At 39.6% G+C, this 26704-nt stretch overlaps 1 long non-coding RNA gene across 1 annotated transcript in view; it reads right to left on the bottom strand.

The window, feature by feature from the left end:
- The window catches only part of LOC103792483 (uncharacterized), a 576568-nt gene that overhangs the window by 369746 nt on the left and 180118 nt on the right, over positions 1-26704 (bottom strand). The window contains exon 2 of the long non-coding RNA XR_008480695.2: positions 1530-1561. This is a non-coding gene — a long non-coding RNA (uncharacterized LOC103792483). The remainder of the gene's footprint in view (positions 1-1529; positions 1562-26704) is intronic.

Below are 26704 nucleotides of genomic sequence, written 5' to 3'. Positions count from 1 at the left end.
TAATAGAATTACAAATATTAACTCATTTAATTTTTAAAACTATATTATGAAAACTAGATAGGTTTTATTTTCCTTTTTTACAGACTATAAAACAGAGGCACAGAGAGGTCACATACCTAATTGGCAGAGCTGAGATCTGAACCCCGACACTCTGCTTTTGGAGTTCATTATCTTAACCTCTAACCCATGCTGACCATGTGCTGCCATATCATCTGCTGGTTTTCATTCTAGCTTTCATTTGCCTTCTCTGTTTTTTTCTGATTACCCTGACACCCATAACTGGCAGAGGAAATAGAGTCTTCACATGTTTATAGTCTTTAAATCTTATCTCATACTGTATTGATTTATTTGGGAAATGTCAGATGGCTGTAAGGTCATCTCAGTTAAGGTTACCTCCGACTCACTTTAGCTTTGTGTAGTTGAGGAAATCAAATTGTTCTTTCCTATGTGTTCTTTTATCTATTTAAGTTGACCTTAATTACTGCCAAAAGTTCCTGGGACATGTATTCCAAATGAAGCACCCACATACAGCATACATATATAGGTCTACAACAAACCAAAATGGAATATATTAATAAGAGGTAAAAGTTATAAACGTGTATCAAAGTGTATGTGTATGTGTGGTGTGGACTTATTTCCTCCTCTCAGATGATAGGTGTACTAGCACTTTCCATGATCATTATATTTATCCAGTTTTTCCTTGCCTCTCTCATTAGACAGTAAGCCTATGAAGACATGGAACTTTTAAATTAGTGCAATAATACAACTTAAAAACAATCTTAAATACTATTTACTTCCTAAAGTCTAGGGAACTTTAATATTTGTGGGACTATGACTTTGATCTATTTGCACATAAATTTCTAACAACACATTCTCCCCCATACGTCACTCCCCCACTTCTGCTACAATTCGTTCCTATAACATTCTCCTTGCCCACTATTTTATTTTCTCTTAGTGATGTGTTTGGAGCTTATGGGCCATCAGCTATTTGAAGTTGGACATTCCATCTGTGTCATAGGCCTTTCCATGTAAAAATGGTATAAAAATCCAGAAATTATTCCTAAAATCAGTAAAAAGTAAAAGTAAAGACAATACAGAAAAATCCAAACACTCATGTTAGGGGGTTCCAATTAGTTCTTAGCCTTAAGATATGTATTTCAGATCATCCATCAATTTCTTTACAATGAAGAGATTGCACTTACTCAGCTGCTATTAACAAGAGTGAATAAATACAGAGTGGGAGTTTGAAATCCCAGAGTTAAAAAGGATTTTAAAATCCCTCTAAACTCCTTCTCTCCAGGCAAAAACTTGTTCTTACTAGACAGGTGGGCATATGTCTTATTTTTTGAGGATACACAACTCTTCCAACACATACTAATGTTTACTAAATATTCAGCTACAACCTTTACAGTGGAGAAAGCTGACAAATACTACTACAGCCAGATAATCAAAGTCCACAATGATGGTGGTGAGTCATATTGATTGCATGTATCCTTGCCTTGATATGACATATTGAGAAGGCACCTTACCTGTGTGGTCTTCCTCCCCACAGTCCATAGCCCTAAGGGAAAAACATCAGATAAACATGAATAAACAAACATTTTACAAAATACCTAAATTTTTGATACTAGTACTACCCACAACTGTCAAGGACATCAAAAACAAGAAAGTCTGAGCAACTGTCACAGCCCAGACAAGTCTAAAGAGACATGACAACTAAATGTTGTATGTTGCTTCAAATGGGATTCGGGAACAGAAAATGGTCATTAGGGAGAAAGTACCGAAATCTGAATGAAGTCCAGATTTCAGCTATAACAATGTAGCAATATTGGTTCACTGATTGTGACAAATGTACCATACTCTATGTCAATAATAGTAAATACTGAGTACCGGGTATATGAGAACTCACTGAACTGCCCTTGCAACTTTTCTGTAAAAAAGATTTTTTAATAAAAAATTTATTTAGACATTAAAAAATTATGCAATGACAGAAAGGTTTCTTTTCATTTAAACAGGAGAATAACTTGCTGTAAACAAAGATGCATGTTTATCCTGTTTTACTCTGATGACCAAAGCTGTTACATGATTGTAGATTATGATAAATGATGGTATTGGGGTTGGTTATTTGTACAGATGTTTGAAACTCCAGAGGATTTCATCAGCATTCCAGCCTTTTAAAACTAAACCAATGGCTTCTTACCCTTCAGCAAGTTCCATTAAATTGAGAGTCCAGTTACAGTGAAAAATTTCTTGTTCATGCTCAATTTATTTCAGAGAGAGTTAATATCAATAGGAAGGATAATTACTTCCAAAAATTTAGAAAACAATATTGGTATGGTCATTTAATATAGGCCAGGGTTCCTGACACTTCTTGAAGTGGTATCCTAAAAATAGCACACCAATTTTTTGTATAAGCAAAGCCATGGTTGTATTTTATTTTACATTCTAAACTCCCTCTTTAGGAATCTTGCCATTGTATTTTTAAAGTCTTACATAGAAGAAACATCTCATATTTTGATCATTTCTTATTCCAAGAATTCATATAGTTTATGGCAGCCTGGGTCATCATTCTTTCTTTGAACAAATAATGCAAAAATAACAATAGTTACATTTTATGTCTCTATAACTATTTTATTTAATTTCTGGATTATCCTTAAAATTTTTAACTCTAACAAATGAGACAGAAGCACTTTCAACGCTTTATCTAAAATTTTCTGCTACTCAGAAGTATATAAATCCATTTATTTGACCTTCAAAATGAGGTGGAGTTGATATTGTAAGGTTAATGAGGCAATTATTCTTAAACAGAACATCAGTCATAAAGGCACAGTTTCTTCCTCCTTTTAATATGCACATTAATTAAAATAATTCTTTCTTTGTGATTTGCATTGATAAGTAATCATCAATGAGGTAAGGAATAATTAACATTCTAAGTATCTCCTATGCAATTTGGGGCATTAAGTTTCACTGTATAAAAGTTTTTCTGGAATAAAATGTACTTTCAGACATTTCTTATATTATTTTCTGTACTTTTCTATTTGTTACAGATGCAGAAACACTGGGTGTTGCTGTGACTATCAGTTATTTGGAAGAACGTACACTAAAAGTGTTCTCAGAATCAGACCTTAACTACTACCCCAAGTACAACTCCATTGGTTAGCCAAGACATTTAATCAGAAACTTATAGTTCAAAATTATTTACTGCATTTTCCTTTAGGTTAGTCTATAGAACCTATTTTAGGACACAGAAAAAATTACTATTTTTTTATAGGTATACTTACCAGAACACAGATTTTTGATTTTTTTTCCACACACACAGGATAAATCTACCGTAAGAATCAGCCATTCTGATCTATGAGTATGTAAAACTATTTTCTTTAAAAATAGAAAAATAATTAAAACCAGAGCTACTCAATGAAGGATTTTCTTTTTTTTTTTTTAAGGTTTTTTGTTTGTTTGTTTTTTTAGACAGAGTCTCACATTGTCGCCCAGGAAAACACTGCAGTGGAGAGCGGTAGTGTAATCTTGTCTCACTGCAACCTCCACCACTCAGGTTTAAGTGATTCTTCTGTCTCAACCTCTTGAGTATCTGGGATTACAAGTGTATACCCCATCATGCCTGGCTAATTTTTGTATTTTTAGTTTAACTATATTGTCTAAATTGGTCTCCAATGCCTGATTTCAAGTGATCTGCCCACCTTAGCCTCCCAAACTGATGGGATTACAGGTGTGAGCCACTGTGCGTGGCCTTCAATGTTGAATTAAATATTACTTGGTTCATGCACAATAACTTTCCATGGCATATGTAAATTAAATTTAATTACAGTTAAATATACATATCTGTTTTGAGTTACATTTAGAAACAGATACTTATACACACTTTTTGGGAGAAAATAGAGTTGCATTTTGTAAAGCTAACAACGTATCTGCCTCTAACTTACAGAAATACAGTGATTTTTCTCAGGTTGCCTTGTTTTTCATGTGAAATGAAAATAAAAAGTAGGGATCTCCATTCACTATGCCAAAAAAATAAAAAGTTATGATGAAAACTGAGTCATGCAAGAGACTACTTTTCCTTTTGTTCCCAAGCAGAGAGCTACAGTTAAAAGATAAAACATCACCACTCTCTGTTCACCTTATCTTATACAAAGTACAGATTTACTGCACGTAACGTGAGTATGTAATTGACTATCCCCCTTCCTGCTCTGTTTCCCTTGTAACATGTGAATTATGATAACCTTCCTCTTTCCTCTTCACCCAGCCTTTTCCCTTTAAATATGGAAGCCCTCAAAATCAATTATGGAGAAAGGCACAGATCTCAGACTTTCTGTGATTTCATGACATTTTTCTTCTGGACATGGGCTTAACCTTGACAAAATAAACTTCTAAATTTATTGAGACTTTCACAGAGCCTTTTTGGTTTTCAAACTGGTGGCCAATGGAAGAAACTCTGAGTGGAGGTGGCCCTGAGAGGTCCCATAGGCACCTCTCCTACAGGAGCTTAGTGCCCTCCTGGGCTACCTTTAAGGCCCAAACCAATAGAACAATTTACTGAGGCCTAGGAGTTTCCCCTCAAGGGAATCCCTAATATCCTAAACTTTGGTTGAGATCTAAGGTTTATTTTGCTGTACAACTCTTTTTCTGCAGTTTTCCTGACTTCCACCACAGAAGGCAGGTTTTTCCGGCTTCCATGATGATGGAGGGCAGACAATTTCATTCTGGGGTTTCAGCTGGCTTCTGACAGGGAAGGCAAATTTGAGTTTTCTTAGGCTTCTGAGGTGGTAGAAGTCTTCAGCCTGGGCCCCATTCCTAGGTAAGTAGCTAAATTGAGATTTTGTCTTAAAAATTTTCCTTAGTAACTAAAAGTTAAGATTAATTAGCAAATGATCTTAATTTCTCTTTACCATAGGAGTGCTCAGTAATTGTATTATTTGGATTTTGTTGTTGTTTCTTGGGCTTTTCTCCCACCAGATTTGATCCACTCTACCTGGCTTTGTCAAATCCAAATGAGAACATATAATCAAGAGATTAATAAGGTAGGGGAGATAAAATTTTTGAAAACAGATAAGTAAAGAAATCATAAATCTAAAAATTCTGCCTCTGTCTGTATCTGTTATGCCTATATGATTATATATGTCATGGGGAAGTGATATTTTACTGCCAAATAATATAAAAGAACTGTAATTAATTTGATCAAAGAAAGTAAGAATTTATCAAACTAATAGAAACTAGCTTAGAGGCTTTTTAGTTCACAGGACTTTAGTAATCTTTGCTAAGATTAATTTGATAAATTTAGTCTCAAAATTCTCTACAGTAATTTAAAATCTTAAAGTCATGTTATGTTGAATTAAATTAAACACTTCTAGGCTTTCAACTGAGAAACAAGGTTACTAAGAATTTGAATAGCAAGGGAGTAAGATGTGTTTTGGATGAAGTTTATTAAAAAAAAAAAATGAGTGTATGGTTTTTACCTAAGAAAAATGTATTTTTTCTAGTTTAGAGGACTTTTCTACTTGTGCTGAAATAAAACCCACTCTTTGCATCCAACTGTTTTTTTTATAAACTAGTGAGTTTTGATATCTCACAGCTAAAGTTCCAAAATAAAAGCTATAGGATCTTTCTTTGCATAAGTGTGTATGCATGCTTAGATGTGTTTACGTGTATGTATGTGTTTTGTTGTGTGTTATGGCCACAAGGAACCAACTGGCTTAAAACTAAAGGAGCATTGATCAAATTAAATAAATAAGCCCAGAAGCTTTTCAAGTTCATGTGGCTTAAATAAATTCTTAAAAAGTAAGCTTCATTTAATCTTTCTAGTAAAATAAAAGTAGAGATGTTTTCATATCTGTCAGCATGCTTTATTGTTTAGATGTTTTGAACAAATGATTTTATAATTAACATTTCTGCAAGTTATTATAAGGTGTCAAAATCTGGCATAAATCCAGCCCAAACAGAATGATCTTATTGTAATTTTTTTATAAATATGTTTTCTAATAACGTTGGATCATTGAAAACGTTAAATCCTGAGTTACTGGCACACACAAAAAAATCCAAAACATTTATTTAACCTTAAGATTCTTACTCTGGTAAAGACCTGAAATTTGCAGGCTATAAAAAGTTTTAATAAGAAAATAATTAATATAATAGTTTCCTTAAGTAATCTAAGTAAACTATTAAAATTAATTAAGTACCTGTAAGGAAATAAACATTTATAAAAAACTTGTCATATAATTTAGAATCCAAAGTTATATTAAATTAAATAATACATAGTGACTAAATATCTGGGCCATTTCCAATTTTAAAAAACTTATAGGAAAATAATATTCTAAAAAAGTTTTTACCAAAAGGAAGTAATTTTGTCTAATTAAAAGCCTTTGTATGAAACAAGGCAAAAAGACCCAGTAAATAAGAGAGATGTAAAAAAAAAGTTCTAGACATAAAGAGGTATTTTTGGTAAGAAAGTTTAAAAGGAAAATAATTTTATATAAAAAAAACTTGTATGGTAACTTTTGTCATAAAATAAAATGACTGGTTAGTTAAGAAAGAGAGATGTCAGATTGCTGGCAAGATGGCCAAATAGGGACAGCTCCGGTGTGCAACTCCCAGCAAGATCAACACAGAAGGCAGGTGATTTCTGCATTTCCAACTGAGGTACCTGGTTCATCTCATTGGGACTGGTTGGAGAGTGGGTGCAGCCCAAAAAGGTTGAGCCAAAGGAGGTAAGCACAAAGGGTCTGGGAATACACTCTCCTAGAAGAAAAGTCATTAGAGTCTGTACCCTGCATTCTGGCCTGGATAACACCCTCTTTCCCACAGTCTTTGCAACCTGCAGACCAGGAGATTCCTTCTGGTACCTATACTACCACTAGGACCCTGGGTTTCCAGCACAAAACTGGGTGGCCATTTGGCAGACACCAGCAAGCCCCAGAAGTGTTTTTTTTTCATACGCCAGTGGTGCCTGGAATGCTGGCGATACAATGTTTACTCCCCTGGAAAAGGGCTGAAGCCAGGAAACCAAGTGGTCTTGTTTAGCAGGTTCCGTCCCCATCTAGATCAACAAACTAAGACCTGCTGGCTTGAAATTCTTACAGCCAGCACAACAGTCTGAACTCGACCTGGGAAGGGCAAGCTTGATGGAGGGAAAGGCTTGAGTAGGCGATTTTAACCTTACAGTGTAAACAAAGCTACCAGGAAGTTCAAACTGGGTGGAGCCCACCACAGCTCAACAAGACCACTGCAGGCAGACTGTCTCATTAGGTTTCTACCTCATTGGGCAGGGCATCTCTGATAAAAGGCAGCAGCCCATCAGGGACTTATACATAAAGACCCCAACTCCCTGGGACATAGCACCTGGGAAAAGGGGCAGTTGTGGGCACAACTTTAGCAGACTTAAATGTCCCTGCCCAACAGCTCTGAAAAGAGCAGCAGCTCTCCCAGCACAGTGTTCAAGTTCTGATAAGGGACAGACTGCCTCCTCAAATGGATCCCTGACCCTTATGTATCCTGACTGGGAGACCAGGGCCAACAGACACCTCATACAGGAGAGCTGTGGCTGGCATCTGGTGGGTACCCCTCTGGGACAAAACTACCAGAGAAAGAATCACAACAAAAAGGATGTCCACTCAGAGACCTCATCCAAAGGTCACTGAATTCAGAGACCAAAGGTAGATAAACCAACAAAGATAAGGAGAAACCAGCACAAAGTGACTAAAAATTCCAAAAGTCCAAATGCCCCTTTTCCTCCAAGGGATCAGAACTCCTCACCAGCAAGGGAACAAAACTTGACAGAGAATGAGTTTAATGAATTGACAGAAGAAGCCTTCAGAAGGTGGGTAATAACAAACTCCTGTGAGCTAAATGAGTATATTCTAACCCAATACAAGGAAGCTAAGAACCTTGAGAAAAGGTTATACAACTAACTAGAATAAGCAGTTTAGAGAAGAACGACCTGATAGAGTTGAAAAGCACAACTCAAGAACTTTGTGAAGCATACACAGTTTTAATAACTGAATCAATCAAGTGGAAGAACAGATAACAGAGACTAAAGTTCAACTCAATGATATAAAGCAAGAAGACAAGATTAGAGAAAAAAGAGTGAGAAGAAATAAACAAAGCCTCCAAGAAACATGGGATTATGTGAAAAGACCAAATCTATGTTTGACCAGTGTACCTGAAAGTGATGGGGAGAATAAAACCATGTTGGAAAATACTCATCAGGATATTATCCAGGAGAACTTCCACAACATAGCTAGGCAAGCCAACATTCAAAATTCAGGACATACAGAGAACACCACAAAGATACTCCTTGAGAAAAGCAACCCCAAGACACATAATTGTCAGATTCACCAGGGTTGAAATAAAGAAAAAATGAATGCTGAGGGCAGCCAGAAAGAAAGGCCAGCTTGCCCACAAAGGAAAGATCATCAGACTAACAGCCAATCTCTCAGCAAAAACCCTACAGGCCAGTAAAGCATAAAGGCCAACATTCAACATTCTTAATGAAAAAAATGTTCAACACAAAATTTCATATCCAGCCAAACTAAACTTTTAAGCAAAGGAGAAGTGAAATCCTTTATGGATAAGCAAATGCTGAGATATTTTTGTCATCATCAGGCCTGCCTTACAAGAGCTCCTGAAGGAAGCAAAATATGGAAAAGAAAAACTTGTACCAGCCACTGCAAAAACATACCAAATTGTAAAGACTAACAATGCTATAAAGAAACTGCATCAACTAATGGACAAAATAACCAGCTAGCATTAAATGACAGGATAAAATTCATACCTAACAATATTAACCTTATATGTAAATGGGCTAAATACCCCAATTAAAAGACACAGACTGGCAGACTGGATAAAAAGTCAAGACCCATTGATATGCTGTATTCAGGGGACTCTTCTACATGAAAAGACAAACACAGGCTCAAAATAAAAGGTTGAAGATTTACAAAGCAAATGGAAAGAAAAAAAAAAAGCAGGAGCTGTAATACTAGTCTCTGATAAACAGGACTTTAAACAAATAAAGACCAAAAGAGACAAAGAAGGGTATTACATAATGACAAAAAGATCAATGCAACAAAAAGAGCTAACTATTCTAAATATATATGCATCTAATACAGGAGCACGTGGATTCATAAAGCAAGTTCTTAGAGACCTACCAAGTGACTTAGACTCCCACAATATAATAGTGGGAGACTTTAAAACTCCACTGTGAATATTAGACAGATCAATGAGACAGAAAATTAACAAGGATATCTAAAACTTGAACTCAGCTCTAAACCAAGCATACCTAATAGACATGTAGAGAACTCTCTACCCCATATCAATATACTATACATTATTCTAAGTGCCACATCACACTTACTCTAAAATTGACCACCTAATTGAAAGTAAAACACTCCTTAGCAAATGCAAAAGAAATGACATCATAACAGTCTCTCAGACAACAGTGCAATCAAATTAGAACTCAGGATCTAAAAACTCACTAAAAATCACACAGCGACATGAAAACTGAACAACCTGCTCCTGTATCACTACCGGATAAATTAAAAAATGAAAGCAGAAAAGAAAGATGTTCTTGAAAACAAATGAGAAGGAAGACACAATGTACCAGAATCTCTGGGACACATTTAAAGCAGTATGTAGAGGGAAATTTATAGCACTAAGTGTCCACAAGAGAAAGCAGAAAAAAAATCTGAAATCAACACCCTGATGTCATAATTAAAAGAACCAGATAAGCAAGAGCAAACAAATTCAAAGGCTAGCAGAAGACAAGAAATAACTAAGATCAGAGCAGAACTGAAGGAAATAAAGGCACACAAAAAAATTCTTCAAAAAAATCAATGAGGATACTCAAGAAGATGGCACCGTAGGAGCAGCTCAGGATTGCAGCTACCAGTGAAAGCGCAGAGGGTGAGTGGATGCCGCATTTCCAGATGGATCTTTATTGCCCACAGACCAGGAGATTCCCAGGTGGAGGAGCCCCACGGGTCGCCAGTGTGGCTCTTTCAGCCGGTGCGGCTGTTTCGGCCAGCACCACAGCACAGCAGCTGTCTGTAAAAAATATACTGGTCTGGTTGCCCTGTTAAACTGGCAATTGGAGATCCAGGAAGGCAGATTAGCCCATTCATCTGATTAAATGGGACTGAAACATAAAGCCAGGCCAGGAGATTCCCGGGCAGCAACGTTGTTTCAGCCGGCGCAATGGGTCGCCGCACGGGAAATCACACAGATCCCAGCGCCCTTTCAGCAGGTGACTGGAACAACCATTCAACTTTAAAAAAAAAAGGGGCTCTGAGGCAGTGAGCCAGGTGATCAGGCTCGGCAGGTCCCATGCCCACAAAACAAACAAACAAACAAACAAAAACCACCAACTGGAAATGCTTGGGGTTGAGAGTTTCACAGCAAGCACAGCTAAAACCAGGATGGCCCAGCTCTGTGGGGGAGGGGTGTCTGCCATTACCAAGGCACTCCACCCCTACAGAGGTAGTCTGCCATTGCTGATGCAGCCTGCCATTGCTGAGGCAACCTGCCATAACAAAGAGAATCCACCATTACAGAGGTGGGCCAACATTGCTGGGGCAGTTCTAACCATACCCATACAAACAGGACTGCAGGGAAATACATACGGCAGCAAGGCAGAGCCAGCAGCAGGGTGGAACCCACAAAGCCTCTACAAAGCTTCAGCAAAGCCTCTGCAGGCAGTGACTAGGCGGCCTCCTTGCTGGACAGGACAGCCCTGAAAAAGAAAAAAAAGGCAGCAATGCAAAGGATACTCATAATTAAAGCCCTAACTACCCGGGAGAGAGTACCTGGGGAAAAAAAGGGCGTTTATAAGTTCTGTTGCAGCAGATTTAAACGTACCTGCCTAGCAGCTCTGAATGAAAAACAGAGCTCACAGCTGAGCGCTTCAGCTCCTAAAGAACAGACTGTCTCCTTAAGCATCTCCCTGAACCCCATATATCCAAAGAGTCACCTCACAAAGGACTGATCAAACTGACATTTGGCGGGCATCATTCTGAGACAAAGATAGCAGAAGAAGAAACTGGTAACAGCCCTTACTGTTCTGCAACTGCTACAGGTGACCCCCAGGCAAGCAAAGCCTAGAGTGGACCTCAGCACTCCCAAAGCAGAGGGGCCAGACTGTTAGAAGGAAAACTAAGAAACAGAAATAACTTCATCATTGACAATCTGGACGTCCACTCAGAGACCCAATCTGAAAATCAGCAACTACACAGACAACAGGTGGATAAAGCCACAAAAATGGGAAGAAACCAGCCAAAAAAGGAGGAAAACACCCGAAACCAGAACACCTCACTTCCTACAAGGGATCACAACTCCTCACCAGCAAGGGAACAAAGCTGGATGGAGAATGAGTGTGATGAAATGATGGAATCAGACTTCAGAAGGTGGGTAATGAGAAACTTCCGTGAGCTAAAAGAACACATTCTAACTCGATGCAAAGAAACTAAGAACCTTGAAAAAAAAATTGACAAAGTGATAACGAGAATGGACAACTTAGAGAGGAATATGAGTGAATTGATGGAGCTGAAAAACACAACACAAAAACTTCACAAAGCATGCAAAGGTTTCAATAGCCAAATTGACCAAGCAGAAAAAAGAGTATCAGAAGTCGAAGATCAACTCAATAAAATATAACGAGAAACCAAGATTAGAGAAAAAAGCCCAAAAAGGGATGAACAAAGTCTCCAAGAAATGTGGGACTATGTGAAGAGACCTAATCTATGTTTGATAGGTGTACCTGAATGTGACGAAGAGAATGAATCCAAGCTGGAAAATACTCTTCAGGATATAATCCAGGAAAACTTCCCCAACCTAGCAAGGCAGGCCAATATTCAAGTCCAGGAAATACAGAGAACACCACAAAGATATTCCTCAAAAATAGCAACCCCAAGGCACATAATCATCAGATTCACCAGGGTTGAAATGAAGGAGAAAATGCTACGGGCAGCCAGAGAGAAAGGTCGGGTTACCCACAAAGGGAAGCCCATCAGACTCACAGCAGATCTCTCGGCAGAAACCATACAAGCCAGAAGAGAGTGAGGGCCAATATTCAACATCCTTAAAGAAAAGAACTTTCAACCCAGAATTTTATATCCAGCCAAACTAAGCTTCATAAGGGAAGGAAAAATAAAATCCTTTACGAACAAGCAAGTACTCAGAGATTTTGTCACCACCAGGCCTGCTTTACAAGAGCTCCTGAAAGAGGCACTACACATAGAAAGGAACAACCAGTACCAGCCACTCCAAAAACACACCAAATGCTAAAGAGCACCAACAAAATGCAGAATCTGCATCAACTAATGAGCAAAACAGCCAGCTAGAATCAAAATGGCAGTATCAAATTCACACTTAACAATATTAACCCTAAATGTAAATGGGCTAAATGCACCAATCAAAAGACACAGCCTGGCAAATTGGATTAAAAAACAAAACCCATCGGTATGCTGTATCCAGGAAACCTATTTCTCATGCAAGGATACACAAAGGCTCAAAATAAAGGGATGAAGGAAGATTTACCAAGCAAATGGAGAGCAAAAAAAAGCAGGAGTTGCAATTCTCCTCTCTGATAAAATAGACTTTAAAGCAAAAAAGATCAAAGAGACAAATAAGGACATTACATAACGGTCAAAGGATTGATACAACAAGAAGAGCTAACAATCCTAAATATATATGGATCCAATACAGGAGCACCCAGATATATAAAGCAAGTTCTTAATGACTTACAAAGAGATTTACACTCCCACACAATAATAGTGGGAGACTTTAACGCTCCACTGTCAATATTAGACAGATCAACCAGACAGAAAATTAACAAGGATATCTAGGACCTGAACTCAGACCTGGAGCAAGCAAACCTGATAGACATTTACAGAACTCTCCACCGCAAATCCACAGAATATACATTCTTCTCAGCACCACATCACCCCTACTCTAAAATTGACCACATAATCGGAACTAAATCACTCCTCAGCAAATGCAAAACAACTGAAATCATAACAAACAGTCTCTCAGACCATAGTGCAATCAAGTTAGAACTCAGAGTTCAGAAAGTAACTCAGAACCACACAGCTTCATGGAAACTGAACAACTGGCTCTTGAATGTTGACTGGATAAACAATGAAATGAAGGCAGAAATAAGGAAGTTCTTTGAAACCAATGAGAACGAAGACACAATATACCAGAATCTCTGGGACACATTTAAAGCAGTCTCTAGAGGAAAATATATAGCAATAAGTGTCCACATGAGAAGAGTGAAGAGATCCAAAATTGACACCCTATCGTAAATTGAAAGAGCTAGAGAAGCAAGATCAAAAAAACTAAAAACCTAGCAAAAGACAAGAAATAACTAAGATCATATCAGAACTATCTCAAAAGAGATAGAGACACGAAAACCCTTCAAAAAAATTAATAAATCCAAGAGCTGGTTTTTTGAAAAGATGAACAAAACAGACCACTAGTCAGATTAATAAAAAAGAAAAGAGAGAATAACCAAATAGATGCAATGAAAACGATAAAGGGGAAATTACCATAGATTCCACAGAAATTCAAACCATCATCAGAGAATATCACAAACAACTCTATGCACATAAAGTAGTAAACCTGGAAGAAATGGATAAATTCCTGGACACTTGTGTCCTCCCAAGACTAAACCAGGAAGGAGTCGAAACTATGAATAGACCAATAACAAGATCTGAAGTTGAGGCAGCAATTAAGAGCCTGCCACACAAAAAAAGCCCAGGTCCAGATGGGTTCACAGCCAAATTCTACCAGACACACAAAGAGGAGCTGGTACCATTCCTTCTGAAACTATTCCAAATAATCCAAAAAGAGGGAATCCTTCCCAAATCATTTTATGAGACCAATATCATCCTGATACCAAAACCCGGCAGAGACTCAACAGGAAAAGAAAACTTCAGGCCACTATCCATGATGAACATAGACGCAAAAATCTTCAATAAAATACTGGCAAGCCAATTGCAACAGCACATCAAACAGCTTATCCACCATGATCAAGTAGGATTCATCCCGGGGATACAAGGCTGGTTCAACATACACAAGTCTATAAACATAATTCACCACATAAACAGAACAAAAAAAAAAACCACATGATTATCTCAATTGACGCAGAGAAGGCCTTTGACAAAATTCAACAGCGCTTTATGCTAAAAACCCTCAATAAATTCGGTATTGATGGAATGTAACTCAAAATAATAAAAGCTATTTACGACAAACCAACAGCCAATATCATACTGAATGGGCAAAAACTGGAAGCATTCCCTTTGAAATCTGGCACTAGACAAGAATGCCCTCTCTCACCACTCCTATTCAATATAGGACTGGAAGTTCTAGCCAGAACAATCAGGCAAGAAAAAGAAATAAAGGGTATACAAATAGGAAAGGAGGAAGCCAAATGGTCTCTATTTGCAGACGACAAGATAGTATATCTGGAAGACCCCATCATCTCAGCCCAAAAACTCCTGAAACTGATAAGCAACTTCAGCAAAGTCTCAGGATATAAAATCAATGTGCAAAAATCACAAGCATTCCTATACACCAATAACAGACTTAAAGAGAGACAAATCAAGAATGAACTGCCATTCACAATTGCTACAAAGAGAAAAAAATACCTAGGAATACAACTAACAAGGAATGTAAGGGAACTCTTCAAGGAAAACTACAAACCACTGCTCAACGAAATAAGAGAGGACACAAACAGATGGAGAAACAGTCCATGTTCATGGTTAGGAAGAATCGATGTTGTGAAAATGGCCATACTGCCCAAAGTAATTTACAGACTCAACACTATCCCCATCAAGCTACCATTGACTTTCTTCACAGAACTGGAAAAAACCACCTTGAACTTCATATAGAACCAAAAGAGAGCCAGCATAGCCAAGTCAATTCTAAGCAAAAAGAACACAGTGGGAGGCATTGCACTACCGGACTTCAAACTATACTACAAGGCTACAGTAATCAAAACAGCATGGTACTGGTACCAAAACAGAGATATAGACCAATGGAACAGAACAGAGGCATCGGAGGCAACACAACATATCTACAACCATACAATCTTTGATAAACCTGACAAAAACAAGCAATGGGGAAAGGATTCCCTGTTTAATAAATGGTGTTGGGTAAACTGGCTAGCCATGTGCAGAAAGCAGAAACTGGACCCCTTCCTGACACCTTACACTAAAATTAACTCCAGATGGATTAAAGACTTAAACATCAGACCTAACACCATAAAAACCCTAGAAGAAAATCTAGGCAAAACCATTCAGGACATAGGTGTAAGCAAGGACTTCATGACCAAAACACCAAAAGCATTGGCAACAAAAGCCAAAATAGACAAATGGGACCTAATCAAACTCCACGGCTTGTGCATCGCAAAAGAAACTGTCACTAGAGTGAATCAGCAACCAACAGAATGGGAAAAAATGTTTGCAGTTTACCCATCTGACAAAGGGTTGATATCCAGAATTTACAAAGAACTCAAACAGATTTACAGGAAAAAAACAAACAAGCCCATTCAAAAGTGGGCAAAGGAAATGAACAGACACTTTACAAAAGAAGACATACATGAGGCCAACAAACATATGAAAAAATGCTCATCATCACTGGTCATTAGAGAAATGCAAATCAAAACTACATTGAGATACCATCTCATGCCAGTTAGAATGGCGATCATTAAAATAATCTGGAGACAACAGATGCTGGAGAGGATGTGGAGAAATAGGAACACTTTTACATTGCTGGTGGGAGTGTAAATTAGTTCAACCATTGTGGAAGACAGTGTGGTGATTCCTCAAGGACCTAGAAATAGAAATTCCATTTGACCCAGCAATCCCATTACTGGGTATATATCCAAAGGACTATAAATCATTCTAATATAAGGACACATGCACACGATTATTCATTGCAGAACTGTTTACAATAGCAAAGACCTGGAACCAACCCAAATGCCCATCGATGATAGACTGGACTGGGAAAATGTGGCACATATACACCATGGAATATTATGCAGCAATCAAAAACGAATGATGAGTTCGTGTCGTTTGTAGGGACATAGATGAATCTGGAGAACATCATTCTCAGCAAACTGACACAAGAACAGAAAATGAAATACCGCATGTTCTCACTCATAGGCGGGTGATGAACAATGAGAACACATGGACACAGGGAGGGGAGCACTACACACTGGGGTCTGTTGGGGGGAATAGGGGAGGGACAGCAGAGGGGGGAGTTGGGGAGGGATAGCATGGGGAGAAATGCCAGATGTGGGTGAAGGGGAGGAAGGCAGCAAATCACACTGCCACATGTGTATTTATGCAACTATCTTGCATGTTCCCAAAACCTAAAACGCAATTAAAGAAGAAAAATCAATGAATCCAGGAGCTGGTTTTTTGAAAAGGTCAACAAAATAGACCATCAGCCAGACTAATAAAGCATAAAAAAGAGAAGAATCAAATAGACACAATAAAAAATGATAAAGGGAATATCACCACCAATCCCACAAAAATATAAACTACCATCAGAGAATACTATAAACACCTCTAGTAAATAAAGCAGAAAATCTAGAAAAAAATGGACAAATTTCTGGAAACTTATAGTCTGCCAAACTAAACAAGAAAGAAGTCAAACCCCTGTATAGAACAATAACAAGTTCTGAAATTGAGGCAATAATTAATAGCCTTCCAACCAAAAAAAGTCCAGATTCAGACAGTTTCACAGCTGAATTGTACCAGAAATTTAAAGAGGAGTTGCTACCATTTCTTCTGAAACTAGTCCAAACAACAGAAAAAGAGGGACTCCTCCCTCACTCATTTTAAGAAGCTAACATCATCCTGATAACAAAACCTGGCTGAGACATAACAAAGAATGAAAATTGCAGGTCAATATTCCTGATGAACACTGATGCAAAATATCCTCAATGAAATACTCACAGAACGAATCCAGAAGCACATCAAAAAGCTTATCTATTATGATCAAGTCGACTTCATCCCTGGGATGCAAGGCTGGTTCAACATATGCATATAAATAAACATAATTTATCACACTAATAGAACCAATGACAAAAACCACAATTATCTCAATAGATATAGAAAGAAGGCCTTCAACAAAATTCAACAGCCCTTCAAACCAAAAACTCTCAATAAACTAGGTATTGATGGAACATATCACAAAATAATATGAGCTATTTACAACAAACCCACAGCCAATATCATAATGAATGGGCAAAAACTGAAAGCATTCCCTTTGAAAACTGGAATAAGATAAGGATGACCACTTTCACCACTCCTATTCAATACAGTATCAAAAGTTCTGGCCAGGGCAATCAGGCAAGAGAAAAAAATAAAAGATATTCAATTAGGAAAGGAGGAAGTCAAATTGTCTCTATTTGCAGATGACAAGACTGTATATTTAGAAGACCCCATCGTCTCAGCACAAAATTTCCTTAAGCTGATAAGCAACTTCAGCAAAGTCTCCGGATACAAAATCAATGTGCAGAAATCACAAGCATTTCTATACACCAATAACAGACAAACAAAGAGCCAGATCATGACTGAACTCCCATTCACAATTGCTACAAAGAGAATAAAATTCCTAGGAATAAAACCTACAAGAGATGTGAAAAACCTCTTCAAGGAGAAGTAAAAACCACTGCTCAAGCAAATATACGAAAGAAGCAAGTGGAAAAACACTCCATGCTCATGAGTAGCAAGAATCAATATAGTGAAAATGGATATACTGCCCAAGTAATTTATACATTCAGTGCTATCACCATCAAGCTACCATGAACTATTTTCACATAATCGGAAAAAACTACTTTAAATTTCATATGGACCAAAAAAAAAAAAAGAGCCCATATGGCCAAGAAAATCTTAAGCAAAATGAACACTGGAGGCACCATGCTGCCTGGCTTGAAACTATACTATAAGGCTGCAGTAATTAAAACAGCATGGTTCTGGTACCAAAACAGATATATAGCCCAATGGAACAAAACAGAGGCCTCAAAAATAACACCACACATCTACAACCATCCAATCACTGAAAAACCTGACAAAAGCAATCGGGAAAGGATTCTCTATTTAACAAATGGTGTTGGGAAAATTTGCTAGCCATATGCAGAAAGCTGAAACTGGATCCCTTCCTTACACCTTATACAAACATTAATGCAAGATGGATTAAAGACTCAAATGTAAGACTTAAGACCATATAAACCCTAAAAGAAAACCTAGGCAATACCATTCAGGACATAGGCATGGGCAAAGATTTCATGACTGAAACATCAAAAGCAATGACAACAAAAGCCAAACCTGACAAATAGGATCTAATGAAACCAAGGAGCTTCAGCACAGCAAAAGAAACTATCATCTGGGTGAACAGGCATCCTACATAATAGGAGAAAATGTTTGCAATCTCTCTATTCAACAAAGGGCTCATATTCAGAATCTACAAAGAACATAAACAAATTTTTAAGAAAAAAACCTCACAGCTTCACCTGCTTATGATAGGGAAACAAAAGAAGGGCTGCCCCACCAGTTGCTGGCAGCAGTTTGGTGAGGGCCACTTGGGACTTAATGAGTCCATACACCCTCTTGAAGCAATTCTAAGCTTTGGGATGAAGCCCTAGAAGGGAAAACTTGTCATGCAGGTTAGCATGACTAATTTCTGCCAATTAGGCCCTCTTGCTTCATGAATGGAGGTCATGCTCGTATCCATGGCATAGATAACTTCTAGGGAACTCAAGGTTCCTGGCAGTAGGACGCTTAGGCACTGCCTGGGTGATCGGGGATATTCCTGCTGGCTATGCCTCCCTGCTTCACAGGTGAAGGTTGCACTTGCACCCATGTTCAGCACCTGCAAAGGTCATCGGGACTTAGGGATAGAAGATCAGAAGAAAATACCTCCGATATTTACTGGAAAAAGAAACAAAGGTGCCTTTTTCCCCTCTTTCCAGATGGGAAACTGACAGTCTTCAGCCTGCACTCTTCTTGAGTGCATCCTGAATCACGGGACCTCTTGGACCCTCAGATTCTGGAGAGATAAAAATAGGGCTTTTTCCTCCTCTGTCCTCTCTTTTAGATGGGTAACCAATCATCCTCAACCTACACTCCTCTAGAGTGTATCCTGAATTACTGAGACTCCTTTAACCCTTCAACTCTATAGAAAGTGCACCTCATATTACTTTGAGCAAAGGTGTGCCTAAATTATGTTCTTAGGCAGAGGTGTGCCTAAATTATGTTCTTAGGAAAGAGAAGCATGGCAGAAGGAAAAAAGCAGTAATTTCAAATAGCATCCTGCAGCTGCATCTTTTCTTTAAATGTGAAGGCAAATATCTGAAGTTCCATATGTGCAGTCTTTCTTTGCCTTGCAGGGTAGTCTGGACCTTTGCCAACATTGGAGGATTGATTCAGTCCTTCTGGTGGCCATCTCAGGAGAGGCTGCAAGGGGCAATCCCAGGAAACTAGGAAAGCAAACCCCAGAGGTATCTCCAGCAGGGGAATACATTTCCTCCCTTCCTTTCAATCCAGGTTTTCTCTTGGGTTTTCCCCACACTGGAAATTCTCATTTTAGGCAGGCATCCATCTCACTCCTGACCCTAAAACAGACTTCTGGTAAATGTGGCTCCATTTCTGGTAAATGTGGCTCCATTAAGGTCCAAATCTCCTTTTCTCTACAGGACTTAAGGCAAATTAAAAGGGATCTTGGTAAGTTTCCAGACAACCCTGACAGGTATATAGAAGCTTTCCAGAATTTCAAGTATTTGAACTCTTCTGGAAGGATATTATGTCAGTTTTGAACCTAACCCTGACTACTGAAGAAAAGCCGTACATACTGCAAGCAGCAGAGAATTTTGGGGATGAGCTTTGTATCTCATATAGTGCCAGGGAAGAAGAGAAGCCTTACCCAACTGGAAGAATATCAGTACCATTGGAGGACTTTAAATGGGACCCCAATGATGAAATGGGAGAAGGGAAAAGAAAACACTATCAGGCTTGCAAACTAGAGGGCTTACAAATGACTGGAATTAAGCCTGTCAACTACTACAAGCTATGCATGGTAGACCAGGGATTAGAGGAGAACCCCACTGCCTTCCTGGAAAGGATAGGTGTGGCCTTGGCAAAGCATACCTCTATTTCCTGATCCAGTCAAGGGACAACTGATCCAGAAGCATAAGTTTACTACTTGGGCAGACTGTGATATCAGGAGGAAGCTGCAAAAACAGGCTACAGGACCAGAGAGTACTTTAGAGAAACTCCTGAAGGTGGCCAACTTGGTCTTCCACAGTAGGAATTGGGAAGAAGTCCAAAAAGGAGGAATGAAATTTAAGAAAAAGGCAGAGGCTCTAAAGGCAGTGTAACAAGCTCAAAAACCTCAGAGTCCCCAAGATATACATGTCACCTGCTACAAATTGTGCAAGCCAGGACAATTTAGGAAGGACTGCCCAGGCAACATGAGGAAGCCACCTCAACCCTGTCCAATTTTTAACGGGGACCACTGCAGGGCAAACTGTCTCCAGAGACACGGGGTCTAGAGCAAGTCTCCTAAATGGTCCAGTAGGACTGATGAGTTCCAGGGCTCTTCTCCCTGGCTCTGGTGGCCCAGACTACCATTGCCATCCTGGGGTGATTTTGGAAGTTGAAGGGAGGAAGGTGGACCTATTCCTGGTCACCAGAGCAGGCCTTTCTGTTGTCATCTCCAGTCCAGGACCCTCTCCTCTCTTAGCACAACCATGAGGGATGTCTCAAGAAAGCCTTTAACCGATATTTTCCCCAACCCCTTAGTTGTAGTTGGGGAAACTCATGACTTTTAAATAATGCCTGAAAGCCCAACTCCTCTGTTGAGTAGAGTTATTTTGGCTCATATGGGAACCAACATCCTTACGGCTCCAGGACAGAGTCTTTATCTCCCCCTAGTGGAGACCAATATTCACCCAGAAGTTTGGGCACCACAAAAGAAAATCAGCCAAGCCACAACTACCACACTGGTCCACATCTACCTTAAGGATCCTACCTCCTTCCCTAACCAGAGACAATATCCCCTAAAACAAGAAGTTAGAAAAAGACTAAAAGCCATCATTGATAACTTGAGGATGGAGGCAAGACCTCCTCAAACCCTTCAACAGCCCTCCTACAATACCTGGGGATTATGGGAACTACAATTCCAGGTGAGATTTATGTGGGAACGCAGCCAAATCATATCATTCTACCCCAACCCCTCCCAAATCTCGGGACCTCACAATTCAAAACACAACCATACCTTTCCCACAGTCCCCCAAAATCTTAACTCACTCCAGCATTAACTAAGAAGTCCAAGTCTAAAGTCTCATCTGAGACTAAGCAAAAGCAAGTTAGTTATTTCCTGGATACAATGAGGTTACAGGCATTGAATAAACACACCCACTCCAAATGGGTGAAATTGGCCAAAATGAAGGGGCTATAGGCCACATGCAAGTCCAAAGTACAATAGGGTAGTCACTGAACTTTAAATTTCCGAAGTGATCTCTTTTGACTCCATGTCTCACATCCAGGTTACACAGATGCAAGAAGGAGGCTCCCACAGCCTTGGTAAGCTCTGCCCTTGTGGCTTTCTGCATGGTACAGTTCTCCTCCTGGCTGCTTTCATGGGCTGGCATTGAGTCTGCTGATTTTCCAGGTGCACAGTACAAGATGTCAATTAATTTACCATCTTCTGGGATCTGGAAGATAGTGGCCCTCTTCTCACAGCCACACTGCCCTAACAGAGGCTCTCTATGAGGACTCTGCCCCAGCAGCAAACTTCTGCCTGGACCTCCAGGCATTTCCATACACCTTTTGAAATCTAGGCAGAGGTTCCCAAACCTCAGTTCTTGATTTCTGTTCACTCATAGGCCTAACACCATGTGAAAGCCACCAATGCTTGGGGCTTGCACCCTCTAAAGCAATCGCCTGAGCTGTACGTTGACCCCATTTAGCTAAGGTTAAAGCAGAACCAACAGAGACTCAGGGGAACATGTCCTGAGGCTGCACAGAACAGGGGAGCCGAGGCTTGCCCATGAAACCATTTTTCCCTCACAGGCTTCTAGGCCTTTGTTGAGAGAGTCTGCCTTGAAAGTCTCTGACATGCCTTGGAGACGTTTATCCCGTTGTCTTGTTGATTAACATTCCATTCCCCATTAATTATGTGAGTTTCTGGAATGGGCTTGAATATCTCCCCACAAAGTGGGTTTTTCTTTCTTATCACATCTTCAAACTACAAATTTTGCAAACTGTTATGCTCAGCTTCCTCTTGAATGCTTTGCCACTTAGAAATTTCTTGCAGCATATACTCTAAATTACCTCTCTCAAGTTCAAAGTTCCACAGATCTCTATGGCAGAGACAAAATGCCACCAGTCCCTTTGCATAGCAAGAATAACCTTTACTCTAGTTCCCAACAAGTCCCTCACCTTCATCTTAGACCACTTCAGCCTGGACTTTAATGTCCATATCACTATCAGTATTTTGGTCAAAGCCATTCAACAAGTTTCTAGGAAATTCTAAACTTTCCCACATCTTCCTGTCTTCTGAGCCCTCGAGTCAGGAAGTTCCAAACTTTCCCACATTTTTCTGTCTTCTGAGCCCTCCAAACTGTCCTAACCTCTGACTGTTACCTCATCTGACTGCTCACCTCTGACAGTTACAAAGCTGCTTCCACATTTTTGGAATCTTTATAGCAGTGTCCCACCACCTGGTTCCAATTTACTGTATTACTTCATTCTTACACTGAAAATAAAGGACTTCCCCAGACTGGGTAATGTGTAAAAGACAGAGGTTTAAGTGCCTCACAGTTCCAAATGGCTGGCGACTCGTCAGGAAACTTGCAAGCATGGCAGAAAGCAACTCTTCACAGGGTGACAGGAGACAGAATGAACGCCCAGCAAAAGGGAAAGTGCATTATAAAACCATCAGATTTTTTTAGAACTTACTCTGAGGTAAACAGGATGGGGGAAACCGCTGCCATCATTCAATTTTCTCCACCTGGTCCCTTCTATGACACAAGGGGATTACGGGACCTACAATTCAAGATGAGTTTTGGGTAGGAACACAGCCAAACCGTATCACACCCTGACTCCCAGTATTTGTTTGCCTTTGAGAATCCCCCCCACCCAAGATGCCCAGTTAATCTGGACTGTGTTATCTCAGGAATTCTAAGATGGACGGCACCTATTTGGAAAGGCATCATCAAATGATCTGAGTCTCTCAATCCTCAGATTAAAGTTTCACAATATATAGATGACATTCTCCTTTGTGTCCCAACTGAAAATCTAAGGCTCAGTTCTGTCTGATGTCAGTGGAGTACCTAGGTCTAGTCTTGTTAGAGGGGACCATGGAACTTGGTACAGAAAGACTCAAGTCTATCTCCTCCTTTTCCCTCCCTTAAACCCTCCAGCAACTGAGGGGATCCTAAGACATTACAGGATTCTACAGGCTATGGATACCTGGAAACAGTGAAATGTTAATTCCTTATATCATCTAATAAAAGCAACTCGGGCATCTAAAATCCATTCCCTAACTTGGAAACCAGAGGCTAAAAGGGGCTTTCACCAATTAAAACAGTTCTTGCTTGATAAACCAACCTTATTCTTCCCGATGGGGAGATGTTCAATTTTTTATGTCTCAGAAAAGAAGGGAATCACCCTGGGAGTTCTAACCCTCACCTCATGTCCAGCTCTACAGCCTGTAGGCTACCTAAGCAAGGAGCTTCACTTGGTAGCTAAAGGATGGCCAGCATGCCTCCAGGCAGCTGCAGCAGTAGCTTTGTTAGAACCGGAGGCTGTAAGTTAACCATGGGGAATAACTTAACCATTTATATCCCTAACAATGTGACAGAACTGCTGTCTTCTTAGAGGAGTCTCTGGCTGATAGACAACTGCCTCCTCAAATGTCAAGATTTGCTAATAGAGGGATCTGCAGTCCAGTTAAGAACCTGTCCCTCACTAAATCCAGCCACCTTCCTCCAAGAGAAAGCTGTGGTGCTTGAACATGACTGCAAACAGAAGTGCAAACCTATATTGCCAGAGAGGACCTCAAAGAAACCCCCTTAGAGAACACAGACTGGATTTTCTTATGGACAGAAGTTCCTTTGTAGAGCAAGAGGTCTGTAAGGCAGATCATGCAATGGCCACCCAAAGTGACATTGAGAGCTCAACCCCTCTCCTTGGGCAGAAATGCTCAACTAGCTAAGCTAATTGACTTCATTAGGGTACCTGAATTAAGCAAAGGGAAAGCAGTTAAAATTTTTATTCATTCTAAGTATGCTTTTCTAGTCCTCCATGCGCATGCCACTATCCGGAAAGAGGAACTTCCTCACAGCCAATGGGTTTCCCATTAAATACCATCAGGAAATTGACAGACTATTATCCTTGGTCTTCCTTCCACAGGAAGCGAAAGTAACACATTGTAAAGGACACCAAAAGAGGACAGATGAAAGAGCTGAGGAAAATAAGTTGGCAGACCAGACAGCTAAACCAGCAACAAAAGGGCCCTAGATTTATGATTCATTTGAGGCCCCTCTGATCTTGGACGGCTCCATGAAAGAAATAAAACCTCAATATTCCTCTGCAGAGACAGAATGGACCACCTCTCAGGGATACATACTTCAGGCCTCAGGATGGCTGCAACTGGAGGATGGCAAGCTTTCTCCACCAGCTACCAGCCAACATAAAGTTCTCAAAATTCTCCACCAAGCCTTCCACCTAGGTAAAGAGAAAACTTATCAAGTGGCCCCAAGGCTGTTCTCAGGTAAAAGTCTACTAAAAACAGTCAAACAGGTCATTAACAATTGTGAGACAGGCCTTAAAAATAATCTCCTCAATTGACAGCTTCTCCCCACCAGAACCTAAGAAATAGGAGGCTACCCAGGGGAAGACTGGCAGGTGGATTTCAACCATATGCCAAGGGGAGACAAGGGGCATCCAGTACCTCCTAGTATGGGTAGATACCTTCGCTAACAAAATAGAAGCATTTACGCGTTGAATAGAGAAAACCTCTGAGGTGATAAAAACACTAAATGAAATAATTCTTCACTTTGGACTTCATAAGTACCTCCAGAGTGATAATGCTCCTCATTCAAGACAGGTGTCAAAGAATGTCTCAAAGGCACTAGGCACAGAATACCATCATCACTGTGCTTGGATACCACAATCCTCGAGAAAGGCAGAAGAGATAATGATATTATTAAAAGGCACCTCAGAAAGCTGCCTGAAGAGATTCATCTCCTTTGGATTACTCTTCTCTCCATAGCCCTACATGTTAGAAACACCCTTTCAAATCTGGGTTTAGGTACCCTTGATATGATGTATGGATGCCCTTTTCTCACCAATTATTTCTTGCTACACCAAGAAACCTCTGATTTATTTAAATACGTACGTTCTTTGGTCCATTTCCAACATGAACTGAAACAACTGTCGGAGGCGCAGTACCATGAACTAGGGCCACCTCTATTGAACCCCGGGGACGTAGTCCTGGTAAAAGCACTTCCTTCCCTCTTTCTTCTCTAGGCCCAGAATGGAAGGGACCTTACACTGTACTTCTTTCTACCCCTACAGCAGTAAATGTCACTGGAATAGATTCTTGGATTCATTATACTAGCGTTAGGGCCTGGAAACCTAATGAAACTACCTCCAATGACCCAGAAGAGCACCCAAAGTACCGGAGCAAATAAATCAGGGACCTCAAGTTAACAATCATAAAAGGTAAGTGCTAACAATCAACCCTCTATGAACATCCTATGCTGGCTGTTCTTGCTTTTGTTCCTCACTATTTCATCTTCATCAAGGATCCCTTAATCCGGAACTCCCAAGGGATTATCTGCTCCTCTAAACAGTTATTTCTCTTTTAAATTTTAAATGCCCCCATACAAGATTTAATTTCTTTTAGGGTGAAACAGCTCTAGCCACAACATTGTTTTCAGAATGACTAATCTATTTTACTTCTTATTTCTATTATCTTTGGCATTATATTTTTTCTTTGCATACTTAAACTCCTTGTAAAACTTGTTTCTTTGAAGAAAGAAATAATAACAATAATAATAAAACAAAGTCTTATAATTTGTAGTTCTTATATAATAGTTGCTATATAATCAAGTAAATGTTGCTGTGTTGTGTGCTGTTGAAAATAATACCTCCCCAGCTGTTTCAGGCAGAATAACTGCCTTCCTGCAAACCACTGAACCTTATCTATCCTCCTCACGTTCTTAGCAAAGTTCCCAGGCATCTAGAAATTCCTGTTTTTCTTGCTGACCAGCTACAAGATCACAAAGCAGATAAACTCAAAACTGCAAAATGTGTTTTTGAAGATGTTACTTTTCAAATGTAAAGTTTATCACACGACATGTTACAAGTCAATTAACTGCTCTTTGTTCTGGCTTCTGTAAATCTAACCTACTTCCTGCTTCATCATCCTGTACCACCGAGGTACATAAAAGGCACCCCATTTTCTTTGTCCTTCGCTCAGAATTAGGAAGCAATTCCGGCTTAGTCCACGATCACATTAAATAAAATCCTTCTGCAACCCCATTGGTCTCTCCAGATCTCTGATTTCCTGCTACATTTTCCGGCACGCAAACAGGAATTGGAGATGGGAGGCTTACGGTCTCCTTTGCATGCAGGACCAAGACCCTGGGCCACAGGAGACCCACGACCCTAGGCGCCACGAAGAG

The sequence above is a fragment of the Callithrix jacchus genome, chromosome 4 (genome assembly GCF_049354715.1).
Source record: "Callithrix jacchus isolate 240 chromosome 4, calJac240_pri, whole genome shotgun sequence".
NCBI classification, from domain to species: domain Eukaryota; kingdom Metazoa; phylum Chordata; class Mammalia; order Primates; family Cebidae; genus Callithrix; species Callithrix jacchus.
Note: the sequence above shows the minus strand (reverse complement) of the source record. Positions and strands in the feature narration are given on the sequence as shown.